The following is a 20,528-nucleotide window of genomic DNA, read 5'->3' as shown; positions in this document are numbered from 1 at the left end:
TAAAATTTATTTGGGATTAGACAAGTGCCCTGGGAAAACAAAGTAATTTACTGTACGACTTACTGTAATTCAACACTGCTTCACTGTGACAATTTGCAAAGTTTTAAAAGAACACCTAGGTCTCACTCTTTGCTGTTTTAAATAATAGGTTCACTTAGCAAAATAACCATAACGTACAATTTTAACCTAACCCTGTCTCAAACCCTGATCAACTTCAGTTAGTAGGCAACACAAAACACTAATAAATCATGAGAGACATTTTACCCATACATTGCCGTTTTATAGGGCGTCTTGACCCTGTGTGTTTTGTATTGGACCCATGCTCCTTCTGCGCTGAGCACCGTGTCACTGTTGTGAGATCAGCCATAAAGGGCATCTTGGTTTTGTGAATGTGAAGGAGGCTGTGGACCAATGACCGGTCTTTCCAGGGTGAGGCTGTAGATCAGTAGAACTAGGAGGCTGACATTGGAAACATCCACTGAAGCCATGGATCCTGCTCCTCTTGGGACTGACTGAGGACTGTTGCTGCCAATAGCTGAGAGGCGCTGATGTTTAGAGGATTTAAACACTTAACAGAAGCTATGTTTTTTCAAAAAAGGGAGGGGAACTAACAATCTTTTAGTTTCCCTGCCTCAAGGAGGTAATTCACTCCTGAAAAACCTTTTGCAATATGAATTCTCATAACTTCAAGGCATACCATTAGTTCCAGTGGTAAATTTTTATGCATTGCAAGGCCCCAAAATTGCCAAGGAGTTTCCCTTCATTAATTATTGTATAACACTATGACCTGCACTTGTTTCACTTGTTTAGCTCTTCTGGAGCGGCAATGTACAGAATACTTTAAAAGCAAACAAACGTACGTACGATACTGTTTATACATAAATTCAACCTGCGACGTCAAAAACACAGCAGGCAAAAGTCACTCAAAAGAAATAAAGTTCGCACAAGTTGAAACGGTGCTCGCAGTTTCCAAGCTGTTTGACTGGACAAGGGTCGAATCCCTGTTCAGTCTGGAGTTTGCATGTTCTTATGTTGGCTTCTTTTGGGTACTCTGGTTTCTTCCCACAGCCCAAAGATTTCTGCAGAACTACTCTAAATGGTCAGTGTGTGTGTACATGCTGTATTAAACTGCTGTTCGGATGAGTGAATGACTGTAGGTAGCACTACAAGTTACCTTTGATAAAGGTGTCAGATAAACACTAATCATTGTAAGTTGCTCTGGAGAAGAGTCGCCTAATGAACAAATGTAAATATTGCGGCGTTCAGCTGTCAGAAAGCACATGAAAACCAAATCTGATCCTCGGACATGAATAACTTACAAGCTGAAGTCATTAGATGAAAGACCTCAAAGTCAAATTCTTGTCAATGTAGTTCTCATTTCACAGTTTCCATATTTACACAACGCTTTTCTCCAAAGCAACTTACAAGGTTAAGCTATTTGCAGTTAAGTTGAGTTCAAGGTTTGTCATAAGTACAAGTACCGTGTACAAAGTACTGTGAAATTCTTGCTTGGGTGCTTCGCCACAGACTATGGAGAACACAATAGATAGTACTACACACAAAAAAAAAGAAATAATGCCAGTTACAACAACAGTAAATAACAATAAATAGCCAGAATACTTAAGTGACAATGCAAGTGATGTGCTTGGAGGGACCAGTGCAAATTCTAGCTGTAAAAAGTGGCCCATTAGTGAGTGTTGAACACTCTTACACACAGTTAGTTACCCATTAATACAGCTGGACAATTTTACCGGAGCAACTGACATATACATACGCTGTATAATGATTAGGCTACTATTTGGTATTCAGCTGACACAAATCAAAAGTAACTTACAAGTCTAGGTAAATAACACTAAATCCCCTGTGGTTATATTTATATAGTATAGATCATTAAAACTTGACTGACTAAACTGGATTCAAATTTGTGACAGAGCAGGAAAAAAAAAATCATTCATTCTACAGTTCAGCTAACTTAGTGGGTTTTATATTCTTTAGTCAATGTAATTCAATTTATTTTTATAGAGCGCTTTTCTAACACTGATACAAAGAGCTGAACAAAGGGATAAGACAAATAAGACAGTTGACTATGTACTAGAGTAATAGATTACCAATGCAGTTATTAAAACTGTAAGGATGCTACTGGACACAGAGGAAACAAACTCCCAACTGAAAGTCAAGAGGGCCCAAGTGCCAGTGGCTGCCCACCCCTCCTGGGCATTGTAGATTGAAAAAAACTTTTACATCATACCCAAACATTCAACATATACAAACACACAACATATATTCTCCACTCACAGGGGCGCAGTAAGTAGCCCTGCTGTCTCACAGCACCTGGGTGTTGCGAGAGAACGTGGGTTCGATCCCCGCTCAGTCTGTGTGGAGTTTGCATGTTCTCCCCGTGTCTGTGTGGGTTTCCTCTGGGTGCTCTGGTTTCCTCCCACAGTCTGAAGACATGCTGTCCAGGTTCACCCCTAGTGCGTGAGTGACAGAGAGAGTGTGTTCCGCTGATGTATGGATGAGTGACCCAGTGTAAGTCACCTTGGTGAATAAGGTGTGTGGGCTGGTAACACTACATAGAGTTCATTGGAAGTCGCTTTGGAGAAAAGCATCTGCTAAATAAATAAATGTAAATGTTGCACTAATGCACCACTTACCCAGCATTATTGTTTTCAGGCCTTGCAAAAGACCCAGGTAAGCTTTTAGGTGGCCTTAAATACTGCCTGTTCTTGGGGTGGCCCATGCTCATGAAAATGAGAAAAACAATTTCTGTGGAAGTTTGTCATGAGCTGGTTTTTATTAATAATCTAATTTTATGAAAATGACAAAGGGAAATGTAAGGGAGAATTGTATTCTCATTAAACATCTGTAGATCGCTTTTGCTGAGTTCATGTCTGTGTCACTGATACCACTTTTTTGATGAAAATGGATCAGTCCTATCAGGACACACACACACACACACACACACACACACACACACACACACACACACACACACACACACACACACACACAGTTTGTCCCAAGCAGGGTCACAGCATGCTGGAGCCTAACCTGGCAACACAGGGCGCAAGGCTGGAGGGGGAGAGGAAACACCCAGGACAGGATGCCAGTCTGTCACAAGGCACCCCAAGCAGGACTCGAACCCCAGACCCACCAGAGGCCAAACCCACTACGCCACCACACCCCCTGACAGAAGGGAGGGAGCCTATTTTAAGGTCTCTTTTTGCACTCTAGATACAGTATACCTGGTGTGCTTTCGTCAAATGGGAAGTATCGTAGACTTTCGTAAATATTGTGTATAATTCTTGTTTCACACTTTGGCATTTTAGTGAACACATTTCACACTAACTAGGTTTGATGAAACTTACTAGATTGAAGAGAAAAAAAAAAAAACAGGAAGCACGTGACCCCGTCACCAAGGTGTGATGAATGACACAAACTTACATCCTAATGTACACTTATCATACACTACTCTTTTAAAATCTAATGGTACTGCGCAGGGGGTGCGGTGGCGCAGTGGGTTGGACCGCAGTCCTACTCTCCGGTGGGTCTGGGGTTCAAGTCCCGCTTGGGGTGCCTTGTGACGGACTGGCGTCCCGTCCTGGGTGTGTCCCCTTCCCTCTCCGGCCTTACGCCCTGTGTTGCCGGGTAGGCTCCGGTTCCCCGTGACCCCGTAAGGGACAAGCGGTTCTGAAAATGTGTGTGTGTGTGTGTGGTACTGCGCAGAGTTTCATACAGAGAAACTGAATTACTGATTGACTATTCCTCACATAATTTTTTTACATTTACATATTTAGCAGACGCTTTTGTCCAAAGCGACTTCCAATGAACTCTATGGGGTGTTATCAGCCCACACACCTTATTCACCGCGGTGACTTACACTGCTAGATACACTACTTACAACGGGTCACTCATCCACACTTCGGTGGAACACATTCTTGACGTGACTACATGACTACTTGACATGACATGACTAAGTGACTTGCTTGGCAACTCACACATGTAGCTCAGCAGAAACCCAAGTGAGTAAACCAGAGACACGAGAGAGCAAGTCTGCGTTACAAGAAAGTCACATAGACCTATATAGGTAAAATAACGCGATGCTGGCAGACGGGTCCGGAGGGCTCTTTCTTGGTAACCGGGCCACGCTGTGCCAACAGCAAAAGACGCAGCCACCGGTGCTCGCTGGGAAGTAGACGTGACAGTAAATCGTGTTCTGCCTGAGATGGGGAGATCTTGTTATAGCCGTCAGCATGGGGGTCAGGGCAGTGCCTGTTGATGATTGAGGAAAAAGAGGAGTAAATTGATTCGGCGCCCGGCACTTCGTCACAGGGCAGCCAGCTCAGGCGATGAGAGCCAGTCAGCCAGTCACCCATCACCGTGTTACGACCTGCGAGGTCACGCATTCTTTGAGATAAATCATGGGAGTCGCACTCAGCCGCACAGCCTACCGTCTACCCCGTGACCAAATGAAGTTGGGGAGGGTCCTGCGCTACATGGAAATCACACCGTGTCACGATACATGTCGCCGTCTAATGCGCTGTGCCGTACAGCAGACAGCAGCTGTCAGAAATGAAATTGCGAAAAGGAGCCCTTTCAGCCTATTGGAAGAAAGCGAGCGAGTTTGTGTCGGATCCCACCCTTTCCAATCAATAACATTGATTTTGTTCATTTATTCGCTTGTCACAGTTCGACACGCGACAATGGTGTTGATTAGTCCTGACAACAAAGGTTCATAAAAACGGATTAGAACTTGCAGTTAATTAGAACTCGCAGGTCGTGAGTTACAGTATTTCCGACAGACTGACAAATAGTTCTGGAAGAGGCAGCATCTTCTTTTTTTGTAACAAAGCAAGCGAACAGACAAGCAAAAAAAAAATCAGAAGCAATCAAATGGCTTTATGATTCTATTTGAATGTAATTTCAATATTTGCATAAAAATATTGTGAAACGCCTGCAAATATCAATATGTATTTCAGATATTAAGAAGAGAACACTTAAAACTGACAGTAAAATTGGACACTAAAAAATACTAAAAACTGGTTTTGTGTTCTGATGATGAAGACAAAATATTTAGGTAAAATATATTTATATACTATAAAAACATACGCATGAGGGTTTAAACACACTACTAGCTCTGAAATAGTTAGTTTTGTCTGTTGCAGTTTGTTTGGCATGATAAATTGAGATGCCAGTGTTCATCCCATTCCAGGTTACCATGGTTTGGCCAAAATATAAAGTGAGCTTTTGTTTCACTGGGTTAAAAAAAAAGAATAATTAAGGAAACTTTTTTCAAGTGATGCTTCATTTTCACAAAATGAAATACATTTACATTTATTCATTTAGCAGACATTTTTCTTCAAAGCGACGTACATCTCAGAGTTTCTTTTTTTTTGTTTTTCTGTGGGATGTACGTCGCTTTGGAGAAAACCGTCTGCTAAATGAATAAATGTAAATGGAAATATAAAAACACAATGTGTGCATTACATCAACAAAGAGACTTAGATGCAGACGCGTGATTCAAAGCACAGTTAATTTGTTACCTTCCACCATATGAGCCAATGTACATCGTATGAGTAGCTGCATAAAAGTGCATCCATTATTCAAGTTATGATCACAAAGTTATTGAGCACAAACATTCATACATTAACATGCACTCGGGAGATCGTGGGAGAAGTGAATCTGGAAGAGGTGAGTTTTAAGACCGTTTTTAAACGTAGAGAGAGAATCAGCAGTTCTAAGAGAGAGTCCGAGAGAGTCATTCCATCAAATCGGAGAAGAACCGAAAGCCTTCATGCTTTGGATTTTGGACCTTTTGTGCGTGAGACCACTCAGATGGGAGAGGTGGAAGAACGTAGCAGTCTGGTTGGGGTGTAGCGGATGATCGGGTCTTGTAGATATCGGGGAGCAGTTCCATTTATGCTTTCGTAGGCCACAACCGGAGTGTTGAGTTTGATCCGGGCGGCTACAGGAAGGCAATGCAGAGAGCCGAGTAGAGGAGATACATGGGAACGCTTCAGCAAGTCAAGCACAACTCGTGCAGCAGCGTTCTGTAATCAGCTGCAGAGGTTCGTTGGCATAAGCCGGAAGGCCACGCAGAAGAGATTTGCAAATAACAAAAGTTTTGTTTACATATTGTCAGTCTTGTGAAAAATGTCTGATAAATGAATGAATAATGAACATATTGAACTATTTTGCTGAAATATCAAAGTGGAGAAAAATATACCTTCTCCTTTTTGTTCTGGGTGCAAAACTGCAGTCTTCTTTAATGCGCTGTACCGTGAACTCGATGCCAGTGTCCAGAAAACACTCCTGTGAAATGTGCCTTGCTCGCATTTAAATTCTGTGGGCAGCAGTGGATTCAGGGGATTTCTGACAGTTTCTCACGAAACCTGCACTCAGCTGGTGCAATATACTAGACACACCCACTCCAGGAGCACCGAGTTTACCCTGACGGTGCTGTGCTGTGAAATTTCCTCTCCTGGGTGCTCCAAGCCGCTGTGCTGGAGGGAAGTTAACCCCTAGAAATTACCGCATCATGTGTATTGTTTTACATCGTCAGACTGGGTGCATGAGATAAGCTAGAGATATCATCAGATCTGATCTCGCACTTCCGAGTGCCGTTTAAATACACGAGCTGAAAGACGAAATGCAAATTTTGCAGCACTGTTTGGATCGTAGCTGTCCTGGGTGGATGTGACTAAGGCTCTGGCCCTGACGTGGTCCAGCGGGATGTTGCAGAGCGAACCCGCAGGCAAGCCAAGAACACTCTAAAACTCAAAAGAACGATCCTAGCTTCTAAATCACGTCCTGATGTGTCTTTTTTTCAAATGGCTAATTGTTTTGTTATGAAATTATTGATTCGTGGCCATATGCAAACATTTTCCTGAGACACAAAGTGCAGGAAACGGTATCTGATCCAGGTGCTGCTGCTTTCAATATTGAGCTCTATTAAAGCGCGATTACCAGGTGTGTCTGGCTTCACTCAGGGCAGAATGAAGAACTCAGAAGGACTGGGTGAACTTCACTGCCCCCAGTCCACCACAGCATGCCATCAGAAGTCAGATATTCATAAAATGTAAAGATGTTGCTTTTAAGAGAGATTGTTAAAAAGTGAGACGTGTAAGCTCTTATATTACATTTGCTCTACGTCTACAGCTGAATTCATTCATATATCAGATACTTTTCTCGAAAGAGACGTATGAACAGAAGTGCATTTCACAATGAGCTAAGAGTTAGAAATGCACACTCAGTCCTCAAAGCACTGTTGGTTTATCCGACGCTACAGTTTTTTCTCCCTCTTTCACATTGCAGGGCAGATGTCGATTGAACTGAGTCTTACAGACAGTACAAAAGTGATCATGACAGATGGTGTGATGTAAATTTATGTAGCTGTCACAAGATCAAGAGAGAAGTGGCTCTGAAAAAGATGAGTTCTCAGACCCTTTTTCAAATGCCGGAAGGGATTCAGCAGTTCTGAGGAACACAGGGACCTCATTGTAACACTGGAAAGTCAAAGCTGACAGCTGATATACTTTCAGTTTTGGATCTCTCTCATCAAACGGCCCGAGGTGGAACTCAATGCTCTCGGTGAGGGTCAATTTAGGCCTGTAGGTCCTTTGACTGTTGTACTTTTCAGTACTTTTCTCAGCCTTTCATTTAATTTCTGTTTTTGCTGCACAGTAAATGGGAATCTGCAAGCAAATGGCGAGGTTAACCATGGTAGCCCATGAACTTTCAGAGTTCAAATGTACCTGGATCCTGTCATCTTTGATTATTCTGAAATTGTCCCTTGGAGCTGTGCTCTCTCAACCTTGTGCCCCTGTAGTGTTCCACCCCTCTGCCATAACAGACCTTGGGGTATTTGTGAGCTTTGGATCAGCACCAGGCTGCAGGCCTCCTGTGATGTTGCGCTCCACCAGAAGATCGCCGAGAAACAAAAACGCTTCTCCCAGGAGTCAGTCAGCGCGTTCAGCTTGCCTGAACCATACATCAGCTGTTTTTCATGAGCGTTCGCATAGAACACAATGGGACTTCCAGATGGCTTAAACCAGGGGTTTGCAAAATCCCAACAAAACATGGTGTCTGCATCCTTTTCAGATACATTTCAGTTAGGAATTCATTTGCCCTTGAAACCCTAAATGGCGGTACCATCTAACCAAATAAGCTCAGTTTAGCAATTAAGAGATGAGATACAACCAAAATCACTACTTCACTGGACTCATAATAGGAACACCAACGTATTCACCCTTTAAGGAGAAAAGGTGGTGATTAACCATAGTGTTCCAATGTCTGGAACATCTCAGGAGTTATGGCTTCACATCTCAGTTAAAGACTACTTAGCTGAAGTTGAAAATATACATTTTTTAGTCTGTCTCTTGCAATTTTGATTTATTGTTATTGAAGGTGAAACTGACAATATGATATAATTCAAATATAATTTACAAACCTGTTGGCTTTGCAAAAGAGCTTATGCCAGAAATAAAGGGAAAAGAGAAAAACAAAGGGGAAATATGACAAAAAAAAAAAAGGGGAAAAACATTTCTTTAACTCTTACTCCAGGTGACCTGTTTCTTCGGACTGATGTGGAGTGAACCATTTTCATCGAGGGCTTCATACTGTTAAAAAGTGCTTTCCTTGACTTCCCACACCTTGTCCAGCATGTAGCTTCAGTAATTTTATGCCACAGTAAGACTTACACACTGTGACACAAGGGGACTTCGTCAGGTCTTAAGAGGCGCGGACATCACATAAAAAAACAATGTAGATTTTGCTGGTCCTTTGGGGTGAAGGTGTGATTTCCTGCTGTAGGACACAGAAGCATGATTTACTCTAGATATGGGCTATGGGCTAACTCTACTCATCTGGGCAGAGACAGCCCCCCAGAGCAAACGAGACAGAGACAGATGAAGATGTCTCTGATGGGACGTTCTTTCATAGCTGCGACCAAATGGGTTTTGGCAGAGCCGTCAGCCCACCCTGCGCTGTGGGAGATTAATTCTCACAAGGGACACCGAAGACCATGAGCGAGCCGAGTTCCAACAGGGGCCTAGCCTGCGAGTGGGTCGTCCCACCCCAGATGGCCTCAGGATGGATGACCATCTCACGTCAGCACCAGTGCCTCATGGTGCCGCTGTTGGAGGACACTGATCCAATCCGTCTGGCTCATTTCACAGCACCGTATGAGCACTGATCTAACAGATTTCGTTCAGCAACGCTGTACTCCATTGCACTGGGTTCCATAATTCCTGCCATTATCAAATGGATGTTTGAGACACTTTGTGTAGTTTTGTTTGTGAGTCATGGTTGTCAGTCATTACGATGCCAATTAATATTGAATGACTGGCTTAGTTTAAAAGGTTTGTTTCACACAATTTAACTTGAATTCACATCTGCTGACATCAGTTTTAACTCCATGTTAGGAAGCATCCAGGCTCGACACTGACTTGCATAATAATGGGTCTAACCATATTTCCACCATATTTGGGAGGAAGTCATGTTTTTCTGCCATTAATCCTTATATACTGCGAGGGCATCCAGTACTGCACTTGAAATAGTTGTTTAGCTTTAAAAAAGCTCAGAATCCTGATTAAATTTTGAATTATTTAGAAAACACTTTTTTCATATCAGCACCACACAGCAGAATGAATCTATCTATCTATCTATCTATCTATCTATCTATCTATCTATCTATCTATCTATCTAAAAAGTATACTGCAGATTTAAGAACCAAGTATCATTAAATGTGTCAACGGGAACAGTCTCAAAAATAACAAGACCAAACATGGACAAACTGCATCAGTAAAGAGGAACAGTGGTTACAAGTCGAAGCTCAGTGACAGGGATAGATGGACAATTCGCAGGATAGTTCCGAAATGTGTCAAAAAGGACAACCTCAAAAATCACTTCTGTGCTCCAGTCTCAACAAAATCTGTATCTTGTGATCTTCATAATGCTGGAATTACTGGCAGCATTGCCTTTCAGAAAACCGCTTGTTTCCAAGGCCCAGTGCACAGAGATGTGTAACTTGGTGTGAGGAGCACAAACTTGGATCCCTGAGCAATGGAGATTTAATGTTTTATGTGTCGTATTTTACTCTGTTTCTTACATATGAATGGGTTTTCATTTGGAGAAAGTCAACGGACGGCTTCAACCTACAATATCTGTTGCCATCTTGGATCCATAATGGTGCAGGCAGCCATCTAGTTGGTGTCACCAGGTCTGATGATTACTCTACATGGTCATTCAACAGGAAAGGAATATGAGGCAATTTTATAAGACCAGGTGCACCCTATGGTCCAAAGACTGTTCATTCATGATGTTCCCATATTGTGGGATGAACACCAGGATGTAATCAAATGCCTTCCTTGACACCAAATCTAAATATCACTGAGCCTTTAGGGGAAGTGATGTATTAGAAACTGTGAAGTAGATTTCTACCTCTTTCATCCCACAAAAAAACTTTTCCTTGATCAATGGGGCGATATCTAACCATACACAGTTGAGGTCTCGTATAACAGCATTCCGAAAGGGACTGAAGCTGTTCTGAAGGTAAACAGTGGCCCTACTCATTATTAGGTCCATGATGCTGATATTATTGTCATTTTGTAGCTGTATATGATCTTTAAACAAGCACAAAAATAAAATTAAACAAAAAAAAACAACAAAAAAGAAACAACAGAATTTCATTGAGTTTGCCAGAATAAATTGGCCAGCCCCGTAATTCTCTGCATGAACAATACAGTATCTCACAGCAAAAGACATAATTTCGGATCTCTAAATAGCAAATAAATGGTTCTGACTTTGATCCAGATTTCTTTCAATTAAGTGGTTCTGGGTGGTCTATGCTTTAGGGGTTCTTGAGAAACATAATACTTGAGTGTGAAATACAGAAATTAAACATGTGTTACGCATAGAAAATTATCAAACTCCCAAGGTATGGATCAACTTTAAAGGCCCAGCTGCCTCTTTTATTTTGGATGGAGTCATGGTGCATGAGGCAAGGCTGGAAGTTAAAGTATGCATTGTTTCTCTGTTTTAAACGATAAGTTCACAGTGACTTAGTGTGTTAAACTTGGAAAAATGGGTGGGGCAGGAAGGTCCCTCAGAGGCTTGGGAGACAGTCCTTGCAACCCGTCGGTAAATCTGATTCCAAGAACCTTGGACAAGTGAGCTTTGCATCTGTGCAAACCTCATAACAGCTTCGACTTGCAGATCGACACGTTTACAACTGAGCTTCCATGGTGAGTTGCTCATACGTGAGATGATTAAGAACAAAACCAGAAAGGCGGTTTATTGATTGAAGCTGCTACCTTTGGACCTGAAAGACTCTGGTCCCACCTACAACTGAAGTAGCCTTGATCAAGTTTCTCTGAACAGCTCCAGTAAAAATTACACTGCTCCATAAATGCAAAAAATCAGTGTAACAGTGAGCCCCATAACTGTCCTTTGCAGTCAAGCATGTATGACACAACTTACAAGAAGCATATCAATTTTGATTAGATTTTTTCTTACTCATTGTGCTCTCAACATGTGCCTGCTAGTCCTGCAGAGGGGCACAGCTGATGTGTGGCTTGAATTCGTCCCCGTGGACCGCGTTCCTGTGTCCTGGAGCAGCTGGGGCAGTCCTTCCAACACCCCTTTACCAAGGACCCTCCCTGACATCCCCAACCCCTAGAGGTGCTTGATGGGTCCGCCCACACGCGAGTCCGTGCGTCACCTCGCCGAGCTTCCTGTTTTGCACGTGTGCCGTCACATATCCTGGCTGGCTGCCGTCAGCTGCAAGTAACCCCCCTCCCACCCACTGTGGTGAATTAATTACCAGTAAGGCAAACCACAGGCATGCTGCTAATTCCTTGTCCTTTTCACACCTGCGGATCCCAGCTCTTCTCCCTGATGCCAATATGCAGAAAGTGGCCGATTCTTCCACAAGGGTTAATTAACAGCCGCTTTGAGCGAAAAGAGTGCCGAAAGCTGATCTGGATTATTAGTGATATTGGGGTTTCAGAGTTCTCTGAGCTCATAGCTCGGGGCTGCGACCCTGGGTTCAGCAGTAACTGGGCAATGCTTTGCTGATGCTGTGTTCTGTCATCATCCTACTGGGTGATGCACTGGTTTGCATGTGGAATAACAATGCACACCGAAAGGGACTGATTAGGGGTATTTAATACAGGAGGGTATTTTATCCGAGAGTCAAGGCTTCTGTTTCTTAAAAGAACCAGATTAAAATGTATTACAACAATAAAAAAAAAATCATTCCAAATTATATTGTGTATATTTTTAGGACAAATATTAGCAATGTTTTAACCTGAAGAAACTACTGTCTGTCCAATATAACGGTGCACCTCATTCTCAGGTCAAAAAGTGAGGGATTCTCAGTTTGGCAAAATGTTTTAAAATCACCCTCACCCCCACCCATTGTCAACAACTGCTTATCCCATGTGGGGTCGCGAGGAGCTGGACCCTAACCCGGCAACACAGAGCACAAGGCTGAAGAGGGAAGTGACACACCCAGGACAGGACGCCAGTCCATCGCAAGGCACCCCAAGCAGGGCTAAAACCTTAGACCTGGTTTTAAAATGATGCAAATATAATTAAAGTGGCAAGATACATTTTTTAAATTTACATGTATGTACTTAAAAACGTATGGTTGCACGTTGCATATTGTGACATCCAACGTTTCACATTTTTTGCTCAGCACTGTAGCACCTCAACTGTGTCTCATGTATCTGAACCCCATTCAGTTAGTATGGAATCTCCATGTTCTCTCTGTGTTTGTGTGGGTTTATTCAGGTGTTTGGGTTTCCTCCCACTTTCCAGAGACAGAGTTCCAGGTCAAGTAGTGACTAAATTTCCAACCAGCTGGTCAATGACAGTGATTTAGTGAGTGTGAGCTTATTTTTTTTATGGAGTTTAAAGTGATGTCTAAAAAAGTTTTTGACTGTTTAACCAGAGCATCGTTGCTCGACCTCCCATCACGCTCCGCTGCAATGGTCTTCTCAGCATGAGAGAGGTGCTGACATTTCCTCATGACACTCCCACACCCAGCCCGGCTTGGCAGTGTGGAAGCGGCACATCAGAGCTCAGAAGGAAGGCAAGCAAAGGTGAAGAGCTTAACATGAGTTTGTGCATGAAATCACTTCCTACAGGCCCCTCTGTGACCTGGGCAAGGTTTGGCACTGGGCACGGTTCATCTACAAAGTGGATCCGGCAGAAGGAATGAATGTTCATCTTCTTGACAAATGGGAAGGACTTGGTGGTGCACCGTTTGCAATCATATTGGGGTCCTTTAACAGAAGAGGCACATCACACACAATCCAACAGTGTCAAGGTGTGCAGAATGGTTTCTGTCAACTCTTTTTATAGTTACATCTTTGTTCCAATATTTTTACTTCTGTGAAATACTCAGTAGGACACAGACTGGTCTTTTGAATGAATCACAAAACGATCATAAAGAGAAAGCTGATAAATGCATCTGCTAATATAGTCACTAGTGCAATAGTCACAATAAAGTCACTCATTCACTCGCTGACTCCTTGTGAATGAAAATTTTAACCACTTCCATTAAGCCAAGCTTGCGGCAGTCTGGAGTCTATCCTGGAAACACACATTGCTAAGTTAGGCAGGGTAGACCCTGGACAGGATGCCAGTCTGTCACAGCCTCACAATACAGTTTGCTTAGAATATTAGTTATTTCACAGACTGAAACTGATATATACTAGAGGTATCCATCTACTGAATGTTTCACCTATCAAAAACAAAACTTCAATCAAAATGGTGCATAATTATCCATCTGAGGTTGAGGTTGGCAAGGAACTTGGGTAAAGGTGTAACTAAGATGACCAGAAGTCAAGATGTGTTGATGTAGCTCTGTATTTTACTTAAATAACTTATTTAAATAAACAACTTTTAAAATTTCAATGTCTTTGGGTCATTAGTGTCTTTGTCTGAAACTTAGGACTGTGTGTAAAACACGTACATTTACCCATTTAGCAGAGACTTTTCTCCAAAGCGACTCCCAATGAACTCTATGTAGTGGTATCAGCCCACACACCTTATTCACCGCGGTGACTTACACTGCTAGATACACTACTTACAATGCGTCACTCATCCATACATCAGTGGAACACACTCTCTCTGTGTCATTCACACACTGTGGGTGAACCTGAACAGATTCTCTATGCCGCCCAAGAATAAACTAAAACAGAATTTCTATGTAAAGAGAAAAGTCTAGTGACAGCACTGTGTTCCTTAGATGTCTTTGTACGCTGTTGTCTTCAACGTACAACAGTAAAAATATGACTTCCTTCCTTCCCCTTCAACATCTTCCTGTTTACCACGGAACTCAGGTCAGACACACAGATAGTAGTGGCTGCTTTACAGAGCGTGCTTTGAAAGTGACCCAAGTTTGGGTGCCATGCCGTTTCTGTTGAGCAATGTGAAGTGCCACACAAAGAACCTCCCACAGTGAGGTCAAAAACAACCTTTGAAAAACAGGGGAACTGCACTTCTTTGACGTCTTACTTCTGGTGTAAAACCGAGAGGTGAACGCTGCGGTGTCAGCACAGGCACATCTCTTGTGCTCGGTCGGTGAGAATTTTCTCTCAAATGTGCCAGTTGTCAATGTTTCATTAAAACCTTGCTGTCCTGCTGCTACAATCTTCATTCACACATTGAAAAAGCAAAGAACAGGCTTGATTTATCACCGTCTATATTTCCATTAAACCACAACAGAAATAACAAACAAAAATGGTTAAGTTTTGGAGCGTACGCTGATTTATATATTTGGCAAAAAATCTATTGTACTATTATGGTTTCCACCTGGAGTTCCTTCTGTAACTTTGCAGACTACCAAAGTGTCTAACTCTCTTCAGATAGAATAACTAACCTTTAATCTACATGATAATTTACTAGGATTCTGGAATGTCTGGACACCCTTTTGGAACTTCTTAGAAAGGACTTCTTGAACACCTCTGTGAAATGTAGTAATCTATTACCCTTGTCTTATGTATCTATTCTCAATAATAATAATAAAATTTCCCTACCCAAGAGGAGACCAATTTTGGGGGTGGAGGGTATTAGTGGTGTTTAGACAAAGTCAGTAGATGGACCTAAAATTAATGGATTAGGAACAGATTTTTAAATTATGCATGAAGTTCAAATTCCAGGTGAAATTCTTATCAGCAAGGAAATGCTGATTCTTTTTCCTTATCTCCAGCCAACAAAGAGCATGGCAAAGTGCACAAATATTTTATTTCAAATTTTACTAAAATATATTTAAAGTGAGGTACTTCTTTTTGATAGAACATAATGTTAGGAGGTTTCTTTGTAGGTTAGAAGACCCAGGTGGACCGCTTAACTAAGAGGGAGAAACAAGAGAAAGCTGGACTGGAATTTACTAGAACTCACCTGAACATGCCAGAATCCTTCTTTGAGAAGAAGACAAAATTAGAGATTTTTGGTAAAGTTACAGAAAACAAAATGAAGTTGCTAACGGGAGAAGTTTCTGTCTAGCTTTGAGGTTGCTTTGCTGACTATGGCACTAGGTGTGTGGCGTCATGAAATTAGGAGAAGTCAGAAATTAGGAGAATACCATGGCATTTTTGGAGCACAGTTTTAGAAAGCCAGGCCGCTATTGAAGGTCATGGGTCTTCTGGCACAACAGTGGTCCAAAACACTTGAAAAAGCACCAAGGAATGGTTCAGCACAAAACACTGGACTATTCTGAAGTGGGCAACAGGAGTCCAAATCTCCATTCCATTAAAAACCTGTGGAGATGTCTGAAAACAACAGCTGGGAGAAGGTACCCTTCAAATCTGGGAGACCTCTAGAAGTTTGCACAAGAAGAGTGGGTCAAGCTACCAGTACAGATGTCCAGGAAGCTTATCAATGGCAACACAATTGCAGTTGCAGAAGGTTCTCAAAGGACACAAAAGTTGCCTTCTGGAAACACCCTATTTCCAACTCAGTGTATTTCATGCACTTTCATCTAACAATTTTTGAAAAAGCTGATATTCTTGCACACTTTGAGTCACTACCTGTCATCGCCGTGGCCAGGAGGTACGGTTTGGACCCAAGTGTGGGTAGGTTTATTTCTGTAACAATCACAGAAGCAGACGAAATCTGTGGTCGGGGTCAGGCGTGGGTTTTCCGAGGAGCAAACGTCTTGTCAGGGGCGAGGCGATACTCAGAACACAGTTAAACAAGCAGATGTCAAAAGCCAGGAGAAACAGGAACAAAGACCAGGGAACAGGGTACTGGGACCAGACCGCTGAATTCACAAGCCAAGCAGGTAGGCGTTGTACGATTCTGCACCTGATACCAGGACAGCAGTGCCTTTATACCTGGCCGGGCTGATTGGTACCAGGTGCTGTCGTTGCGCTTGCAGGTGTTGGCGTGACACCACTATCACTTTTACTCTTCGCTGGCCGCTTGATAATCATGCCAGTGCCATTTCATTTTTATTTTCTAATTCAAAAACATATAAGTTCTGAATGAAAAACAAGGTTCTGTAATATTAAAATGGAAATGCAGAACTGTGAAAAGCAAATTCTTTAATCAGTTTTAACTTTTTTTAAGAAAGTCGTGAGTTAATTGCAAAAAAGTGCGAAAGATGCCAACATTTTTGGCCATATTCATACATAAAGGTCAAAACTGAACAAGTACAATGGTGTTTACTGTCTGTAGAAGCATGATCTCTTACATGACACATTCCTGTTCGAAGTACAAATGTTTTGAAACAAATACAGAGCATCACACTCCAGTCCACTTGTACAAATACATTTGCCTTGACATTCCACAGTTGAGGTTGCTCTCCTCAAAAGTCAACAGGTTCTTTTATTTGGTTTCCCCTGGCTCCATATTAACCCAGCTTGTACCAAATCTCAAACAGTGGATCAAGGATGCAAAATGTTTCATACAAAGGACTTCACTGCCACCTCTCTCTGTATGTTTTTTAAGTCAGCACACTGCAGTATACTTTCATATGATTTAGTCTCTGCACTTCTTTCGTAAATCTGCCATAATGGTTTGCTAGCTGGTACACATGACAATTAACAGCATGAACTCTCATGTATGCCTTTGTTATATCTTATACATATGTAAATGGTGAAGTCCTACTGATACTCTCCATGAAGGACACTCTGACATATTTCAAGATTTTTCTTCCTAATTGCTAATTAATTGAAGGAATGTGCCCTATTCAGTATGAAAATTTTCAATACATATCAATGTCATTCACATTTGAAAATATATGCTCGATGTTACCATACTTTCCAGATTTTTTGTTTGGGAAAGTCAAAATGTATTAAACTGAAACTTTTCCAAACTGTTATCTTGAGGGATTTGGAATGTTCATCATAACAGACTGAATATACTGGAAGTCTACCTTCTCAAAAGTACATATTGCTTGTGTCTCAGACCAAATAATTGTGACAAATGTCCAGAGACATGTCAAGGAAGTACAGATTAATCACTTGAGGACAGACACTTTACTTATGTATGTATGTATTTATGTGTGTGTGTGTCTGTATCTATGTATCTATTTATCCATGTATTGATCTGTCTGTCTTTCTCTATATGGCTTGTTAATGAAATTCCGTTAGTTTTTGCAATAAGTTGCACTGAGTACTGAAAACAGTTGTCAATACAGCTTTTCTGCAATCGAGTTCAACCAATTTGAAAAGATTCACACTTGCAATATATTAAATTCACCTGGAACTTTGAAACATTAGATATAAATCAAGATGTAAAAAACTGGGCAATAATTCTTTTTTCCTTTCCAGATTTTCTACGCTTAGTAAATTACAATAGCCGTTAGTATCTGTTAGTAAAGCAAACCACTTCTATCATTTTCTCATACAAAGGACATATTTCATGTTCACATATTGAGCTGAATTTCATTTATGTCTGGTCCAGTGGAGAAAATCTGTTTCTGGACCAAGTCGACGTGCAGTGGACTCATCCTTCTTTCAAAGGGCACAGACAAACAACACCATTTCCTTTTTAAAGACCAAGTGAGACCATTTTGTAATGGAATGGCATGTTTGAATTAGATGCTCTCCTTCTTACTTGAAATGGGTTTCTGAAGTGCTGTTTTGAGAGTTTTCAATTGGAAATAGCCTTGAATCTTTTTTCATGTGAATCTCTTTATGACTTAAGTGCTGGCATAACATGAGGAGCCTGAATGCATACTCAAAATCGCTGTTTTCGAATAGAAAAATCTGTCTGCAGAACTGACCCATTGTTCACTTAATTAAATGAATGCTGAGACTGTGTGGTCCCTTAAAAGTTTCTAATAACCGATGAAAAAATGAAAAAATGAACAACAAAACCCCAAATAACATTTTTATAATACTGCAGATACCAGTGATTAATGAAGGCATTCAGAAAGGCCGTGTCCTTCACTCAGCACAAAACCATTTGAACTTGTCTTCCTGAAGTTATGTCTGCAAAGTTTCGATTTATGTTATTTCACTATGATTAGTTTGTCAAATAAATGTGCGCATTATTGTTAGAGGCCACATGTGACAAATGTGATGTTTATGGGTTTTTCATACCTCATAGTTATTTTTCATAGAGATATTCCACAAACACTATTTTAGACTTATTTTTGGCAGGCAAACTATTTTTGGCATTAAAGATATTAGTGGAAGGTTTAGTTAACAACGTTGCAGCACATGAGCAGATGTGGCAAGGTAATTGTACTGTACACAGGGGAACAGTTGTCACTGGCAACAGTAACTTACCAAGTAACAATTCCATTAAAAATGCACTTATTACTTGCGAAAAAGTACAGTCCGTTGACTGGTGATAACAATTCTGGTACCCAAATCTATGAGCAATAAAAAGACAGACATGAATAAAAAGAATGTAGTAGAATCCAAGGTAAAAATACTGGGTTTGCATTTTGAAGGAAGCAACCAACCAGCGTCAAACAACCGCTTGTGCCAAGTGGGGTCATAGTGAGCCGGAGCCTGGCCAGGCAACATAGAGGCCGGGGGGAGACGGGACACACCCCAGACGGGACGCCAGTCTGTTGCAAAACACCCCAAGCAGGGCTCGAACCCCAGAGCCGCCACACAGGGGGAACCGGCTGCTGCACCACCGCACCCCCCTTTTTAAAGCAAAAGAAATATACTTTTTTGGTTGAAATTCTGGGCCTGGGAGATGCTGTGTGCCAATACAACCAATAGAGATGAACAATCTTGCTCTTACCCCTTTCATTGCTGATACCACCCAAATGACAAGTGGGGGATTTTCAAAGGAGAACATTTCAGTAAACCTTGTGGTTTTGCTGGTCTGAACTCCAGACAGTACAAAAGAGAAACAGATGTGCCTACTTCTTGTCTATTTTTTCAGATCCCTATTTGAATGACATTTTCTTTGATTCAAGTTTTTTCTTTTGTGAGAAAATATGGGATGGTACCATAACTATAAGAAGAACTGGGCACTCAAATATGCAATGTCATTGGTTCCACAATGAGCACTACCTTCTGATTTCTGGCTGTTACAGTTTTTCTAGTTTCTTCAGTGAATTAGTGTAATTTTGCTTGTGGCAGTTCATTTCTTCTGTATGATAGAATGTTTGCATTTCTTTGAGATCTGAACTACACAGTCTGGATGTACAGTATAATGTGGCATATCTAGTATTTCCCTTTTCAATGTCTTCTATTTTCACAGATTTTTGACATGTCAAAAACTCTGAAGCTCAGCTGAACCATGGCTGGAGCCAAACTGATCACACACACACCCACACACACATTTCCAGAACCGCTTGTCCCAAACGGGGTCGCGGAGCCTACCCGGTAACACAGGACGTAAGACCAGAGGGGGAGGGGACACACCCAGGACGGGACGCCAGGCCGTCGCAAGGCACCCCCAGTGGGACTCGAACCCCAGACCCACCAGAGAGCAGGACTGTGGTCCAACCCACTGCACCACCGCACCCTACCCCAAACTAATCAAATTGAGAAAATTTTGAATAGTGCTGAACCTATCTAGGAATGCCATTGCAAATCTTTCCACAAACAAGGCATAAAATAATTAACAACATTCAGGGAACTGCAGACCCCTCTTGCCGCAGTGCTTGTAAATGTTCCTGACTCCATAATAAGAAAGATGCTGATCGAAAATGGGACACAAAGAAAGGCGGAAATCACTAAAAAGAACATAAAAGCTCATCTACAGAGCCCCAAGTCACCCGAATGTCGAGACTTCTGGGAAAATGTTCTGTGGATTATGAATCAAAAGTAGAAGTTTTTGGATAACATCACAGAGTTTTAGGTCTGGCGAAAACCAAACATGACACTTCAGAGCAAAAATGTTCTACCAACAAGCAAGTATGTTAGTAACAATTGCATTAGTCTGTGAGTTGAAGCAGAAGCACAACTGGTTCATAAAGACAACGACCGAAGACAGTGATTCCAAACACGTAATCGAGCCAACATTAGAATGCCAGAGAAAAGCTAACTCAAAGTTAAAGAACTTTTCATGCTTGAAAACCTGCAAATGTTGCTGAGCTAATGCAG

The sequence above is a fragment of the Scleropages formosus genome, chromosome 3 (genome assembly GCF_900964775.1).
Source record: "Scleropages formosus chromosome 3, fSclFor1.1, whole genome shotgun sequence".
NCBI lineage: Eukaryota > Metazoa > Chordata > Actinopteri > Osteoglossiformes > Osteoglossidae > Scleropages > Scleropages formosus.
This window is presented reverse-complemented; position numbering follows the sequence as displayed.